The sequence below is a fragment of the Hyalella azteca genome, unplaced genomic scaffold (assembly GCF_000764305.2).
Source record: "Hyalella azteca isolate HAZT.00-mixed unplaced genomic scaffold, Hazt_2.0.2 contig16839, whole genome shotgun sequence".
In the NCBI taxonomy this organism is placed as follows: Eukaryota; Metazoa; Arthropoda; class Malacostraca; order Amphipoda; family Hyalellidae; genus Hyalella; species Hyalella azteca.
In genome coordinates, this window is record NW_025946647.1 from 50936 (window position 1) to 57464 (window position 6529).

Consider the following 6529-nt stretch of genomic DNA (forward strand, 5'->3'; position numbering starts at 1 on the left):
TTCGAGTCACTCGTATACGACTCGCAATTTTTTAAACTCGTTTACGACTCGCATTTTTCCAGACTCGTATAAGACTTTCCAGGCTTTCCGTGACCGGTACGCACCCTGCTTTATGCAAAGAATAGTCGAAATTATGGTAGTATATTTTCATATCTTCCAACTTGAAATCTAAGATGCCTTGTAATAATCAAAAGTTTAAAACTTAGATTAATAAGACCGTTCACTTGACAAGGTGCATTAATTCCCTTTACTGACTGGCAAGCGGACAAGCGCAGCAATTAACAGATTAAAAATTGATCATTTCATAAATTTTAAGGCACTCACCAATATTTCCAGTAGACACAAAATGTTATGCTCATTTTTATTTAAAATCCGTGAATTTCTACATAATGTACCTCCAAAATTGTTAATGAAGAATGTGGGTATGTGAATATAGATCCGGTCAACGGATAGAAAATTACAAATTATTCAGAGTACCTCTGAAGCAACCACTTTTGAAATTCCTCTCTAAAATGAAGAGCCAAATTAACACTTAAATTACTTTCGAAAAATAATTTTGATGATCCGAGTTTAACGAAGTTGAACACAAATTGCATGAGATTAAACTAAATAAACATGAATATAAACTGCTTCTTTTTAGCGCATCTTCTCATTTATGGAAAAAATGCGCTATTGTGCTCGCCATGTCCGTCCGTCCGTCTGTCTGTCTGTCCGTCCGTGACTTCAAGTTTTCGTCGACGAGAAAATGCGCTCTCTGTCACTCACTGCAGTGAATATTGAGATATATTTTTTGTATCTGCATCAGACAATTTTGTATCCGTTATTGATGCGTCGAAATATTACAATAATGCGTATATAATAATACGACAACATATACTAACTCAAGAATTAGGTGGAGGCTCCAGCGGGGGAGTGCGACGCTCTCTACCACCTCTTGCCCAACCCCCCCCCCTTCCTCTCCCCCGACACCGCACTCATCCTTGCGCTCTTTAGTCCAGGGTGATCGCAGTATCACTTTATTCATTAGCTTAATGAAATAAATTGGATGAAACACAAGGAAAATTTTATAAAATGCAAATATAAACGATAAACTACCGGCAAATTGGATGGAAAACGTAGAAACTGAATGAAACGCGTTAAAGTGGACAAAAAAAAAACAATTGGATAGAGGACGACGCATTCATCTTAGTTCTCATACTTTATCCAGGTTATTTTATTTACACGCGGTTAAACGTAGATTTATTCATTTTTAGGCCTACAAAAGGTGCAGCAATAGTTCATGCAACGCATCTAAGAACGTGCCTAGCATTCTATTTTGAATGCAGATCACGGCGCTAGAGGGTAGGCATAAATTCACCTATGTTGCCTTCAAGTATAGTTTTTTCTTTTATCTCTGACCATAGGTCTATGTTCAGATTTTGATATATTTTATCAATATTTCATCCCATTATGATATTTTATTTTATATAGCATGGAAGCTCATCGTTCTTTTAAATACATGAGCGTATTAGGTTAAATTAAGACCCGAAATTAATAGCAATCATTGACTGTAATTAATTGAAGGTTATTAATAGAACTGTGATAGTTATTTAACAATAGAACCTTCCAGTACAGAATCTTTAACTCTGTTTAAGGTTCAGACATTGATGAAACTGACATGATTTCCTACACGACTGCGTGTCATGTCCCCCGCGCTGTGCGTGTCACGCCACACAACAGGACTGCGTGACATGTTTCATGCGCCGTGCGTGTCACGCCACACAACAGGACTGCGTGACATGTCCCTGTGCGTGTCACGCCACACAACAGGACTGCGTGACATGTCCCTGTGCGTGTCCCGCCACACAACAGGACTGCGTGACATGTCCCATGCGCTGTGCGTGTCCCGCCACACAACAGGACTGCGTGACATGTCCCTGTGCGTGTCACGCAGTTTCACGCAACAGTTCGTAAATGCGCAGCGGCTGAATATTTCATGCGCATAAGAAGAGCTTCTACCTTTGCCTGATTCACGTCATGCGCGGCTCGACATAATGCATCACTCAGCATGATGCATGACCATACATAATTTTCATCATCATGATGAATACTCTAACGCCAGACGCTAGGTCGAGATACTACCTTAGTGATATGTTGTCGAGATTTTACATATGAATTTGCTATTAACATTAAATTTGTTTGGTTGTGAAGAATTATAAAGGTGTAATGATAAGTCCCTTTAAAATTAATTGAGCGACTTCGGTGCTATAGGTCAGTATTGCCCATGTTAAATGGTGCGATATATTCTTGTGGTCTAGCGGTATATTATGCTTGTCTTTTGGTATATATTGTTTGTCTTTTGATATAATATGCCAGTCTTTTTATATATTCTACTAGTCTTTTGCTGTATTATGCTAATTTTTTTATATATTATGCGAGTCTTCTGATATATTATGCTAGTCTTTTGATAAATTATGCCAGTCTTTTGACATATGCTAGTCTATTGCGATATTATGATAATCTTATACTTGAAGTCCGCACCATGCCTACTGAAAATTAAGATCAGCAATTAAAAAAGTTATAAATAGTTTCAGACGTTAGAGGTCTTTATTCTCTTATATATTTCTTCTATTATTATTACCTCGTGCGTATACTTCGGTCATAGATTTTGACTATACTGAGATTGGCAATAAAAAGAAAACCTTTGTTGAACTTTAAAGCGAATGTATTAGGCCAAATGTTATATCATCAAAGTTTCAATGATTAGTTAAATAGTAATCATGTCTACTTCACTACGAGAAACGCAAAACAACAAATTCATTGAAACGATTGTAATTTTTAAAAAATATTTACACTAATTAGACGTTAACAAAGAATCAACGACGCCTGTGCAGTTCATTACCCCGGGAACCTCTTCTTAAGGTGACTTCAGGCTTTCAGGCCTTAAGAATAATTACAAGGTAATTCCAGCAGCAGCGGCAACCTGTTACCATGAGAAAACTTAAAGAACAAGTCACGGGGAGCAACAAAAGATACGGCACTAACAATGGCATGAGCAGCAACGGCAGCAACAACAGCAAGAGCCAGGAAGCGTGGCGTTTGGCCGTCGCCATGGCGACCAAACCAAACTTTGGGGCTCAGAAGCCGTGACTGAACCGAGCTTGACGCGCGACTCCTCCCTGCGTATACCTGCGCACTCATACGCTTGCTTGTCCGCTTATGCATGCCTGATAATGCGTACCTGCTCATGCGTACCTATGCTTACCCTCATGCGTACCAGCAGAAACATAACAGCATCTGCTTACGTGTACCTCATGCGTACATACATAACAGTATCTGCTTACGCGTAACTGCTAAATAGTCTTTGCATATGCGCAAACCCTTGTCTGTTCCTGCTAAATAGCGTATCTGCTTGCGCGTAACTGTTTATGCGTACCTACATATTTGTAACGGCGTAAGCGTGCCTGCTCATATGTACGCTATAGTTGCATGTCCGCTTCAAGGTAACTGCTGTTAGTACGCCAGTGTACTTTACTTCAGCGTATCCTCAAAGTGCGCACCAACTTATTTATAAGCGCACGGACGTAGTTCCGCGTATAATCACTTTTTCAAACACAACGTCTGATTATGCGTATACTCGCTTTCAGCTCAAACACAACGTCTGATTATGCGTATACTCGCTTTCAGCTCAAACACAACGTCTGATTATGCGTTTACTCGCTTCAGCTCTAATATAGAACCTGCTTTCAATCACTGCAATTAAGTATAACCGCCTGATGTAACCGCTCACGTTTTGTATCGTCAAAGAATTCTAAATGAGCTATACAGTTTAATTAATAAATGAATAGGTAGTTAATTAGTTGATTAATTATCTAATAATTTATACAATTAAATAATTAATTACAATGACATTACTTACATGCAGCGTGCAGATTGTAACGGGCAGCAGAGAATTCGTATGAGGAACGAACAGTAACAAACTCTTAAAAACAGACTAGCAAGTAACAAACTCGTTCTATCAAACTAACAATTATCAAAAGTGTACGAACACATGGAAAAGTAACACAGTCGTGTGACCACACGGATAAGTCACGCACTCGAGCGAGCATATGGATAAGTAACCAACACACCAATTTACTTTCGTCTGTTAATTTTGCGACAGCGTGCTAGCGTTCGCCACTCGCTCCCTTTCGCTATACGCGCGTATTTCGTTAACAGGATACGCCGCTGTCGGGTATATGTATATGTGCTTGAGTTATTAAGTAAGAAATAATACATTATAACTGAACTGAATATAGCTATGAGATTATAGTACTTTCCGTAATTAGTACGATCTACTCGTGTAATGGATATAAGTAGATTTTTAGAAAATCGCTGGCTAGTGATTTTCTACTTATATATTGATTTTGAACTTATATTTACTGATTATAAGTAAAAAATCTATGGTAGTACGCAGCATGTTGGTAATAGTACGCAGCATGTTAAGTAGAACTACGCAGCATGTTGGGTAGTAGTACGCGGCATGTTGGTAGTACGCAGCATGTTGGGTAGTAGTACGCAGCATGTTGCTAGTAGTACGCAGCATGTTGGTAGTACGCAGCATGTTGTGTAGTACGCAGCATGTTGGGTAGTACGCAGCATGTTGTGTAGTACGCAGCATGTTGGGTAGTACGCGGCATGTTGGTAGTACGCAGCATGTTGTGTAGTACGCGGCATGTTGGGTAGTACGCAGCATGTTGGGTAGTACGCGGCATGTTGGTAGTACGCAGCATGTTGTGTAGTACGCAGCATGTTGGGTAGTACGCGGCATGTTGGTAGTACGCAGCATGTTGGGTAGTACGCGGCATGTTGGGTAGTAGCACGCAGCATGTTGGGTAGTAGTACGCGGCATGTTGGGTAGTAGTACGCAGCATGTTGGGTAGTAGTATGCAGCATGTTGGGTAGTAGCACGCAGCATGTTGGGTAGTAGTACGCGGCATGTTGGGTAGTAGTATGCAGCATGTTGGGTAGTAGTACGCAGCATGTTGGGTAGTAGCACGCAGCATGTTGGGTAGTATTACGCAGCATGTTGGGTAGTAGTACGCGGCATGTTGGGTAGTATTACGCGGCATGTTGGGTAGTAGCACGCAACATGTTGGGTAGTACGCAGCATGTTGGGTAGTAGTACGCGGCATGTTGGGTAGTAGTATGCAGCATGTTGGGTAGTAGTAAGTAGCAATCATGTACCTATAGTGAATGTAAAATTAGTTGGCCACATTTCATGAAGGTAAACGTTGTCGTGGCTCACACTGCCACAATTTGACGACCACTTCACAAAAACCTGTGATAGTCTATTTTGGGTAGCAAGACAAGCACAGAGACACCGGTATTTTGACGACTGAAACTAAGAAGAGTTGATTATTTATTTAGAGACAAAAGAAGAAAATAAGGTAATAAAAATACCGATCAAAGTATAAGTAGCACTGCTATGGTACGACAAGAACAACTCATAGTACCATACGCAAAGAACAACTCATGGTCGCTGCTCTTTGATTTATTCCTTTATTTCTAAAGTCGGCTTCAGTTGCTGCAGGGTTACACTTCCGTGTAATAAAGAACTATCAATAATTGAATTTATATTTTTTCGATAATATTGACCTTCAGGAAGGCCGTAGCGTATTTTTCAATGCATATTTACTTCTATAAGTCAGTAAATGTCAAAAGTCACACAACCTGTTCATCTAGGAAGACATTTTGATCCTATGAAAAAAAAAGATTTTTACAATGAGGCACCTCAATGACGATAAGTAGAAGGTCCTTGAAATGATGAAAACAGTTTGCTACGAAAGTTATTGTCAAAGAGACTATCAAATTAAAAAAATCTGAAAATTTTGTCCACTATTTAATAAATTCCTTCTTGAGCTGGGTTTTTCATCTTTGTGTTGATGAATGTTATTTTTTTTTACTTTCAGCTTTCCTTATTTCAATGTCAAACAAACTATGGATACATACAAATATCTACTGTTAAAAACAACCTTGCAGGAGGGTTTTCAACGAAACAGTTTCAACAAGTAATAACTGTGGCCATAATATATGTGCACCTTTTCGAAAGTTTTCATTTATTCGCCTCATGTCGTCAAGATATTGATCTATATGTAGTGCAAAATACAAAATTTCATGGCGCATAACTCTTTCATGGTACGGCTTTATGTTTTCAGAACTTCACCTGCTTAAATTACTTTATATCGAAATTCAAAGGTACTTTAGCAGCCAAAGGATTTTCATCACTATCAGACAAACATCCTTTTCCTTTTGACTTTATTCTTCATTCATTCATTGACTTTATTCTTTATTTCTTTATTCTTCTTTCATCCTTTTGACATTCTTCATTCATTTATTCTTAAATTAATAAAATATTCTGATCATATTTTGGCGTTACCCGTTTATCTGTATTCTAATCCGAGTATAGCATTCTTCCCTCAACTCCCGTCGATATACCAGAGTCCCTCCTCCACACTGCCGTACCTGGAGCTGCGGCAGTGTCTTGTGAGGCGCAGTCTCCTCTGATATC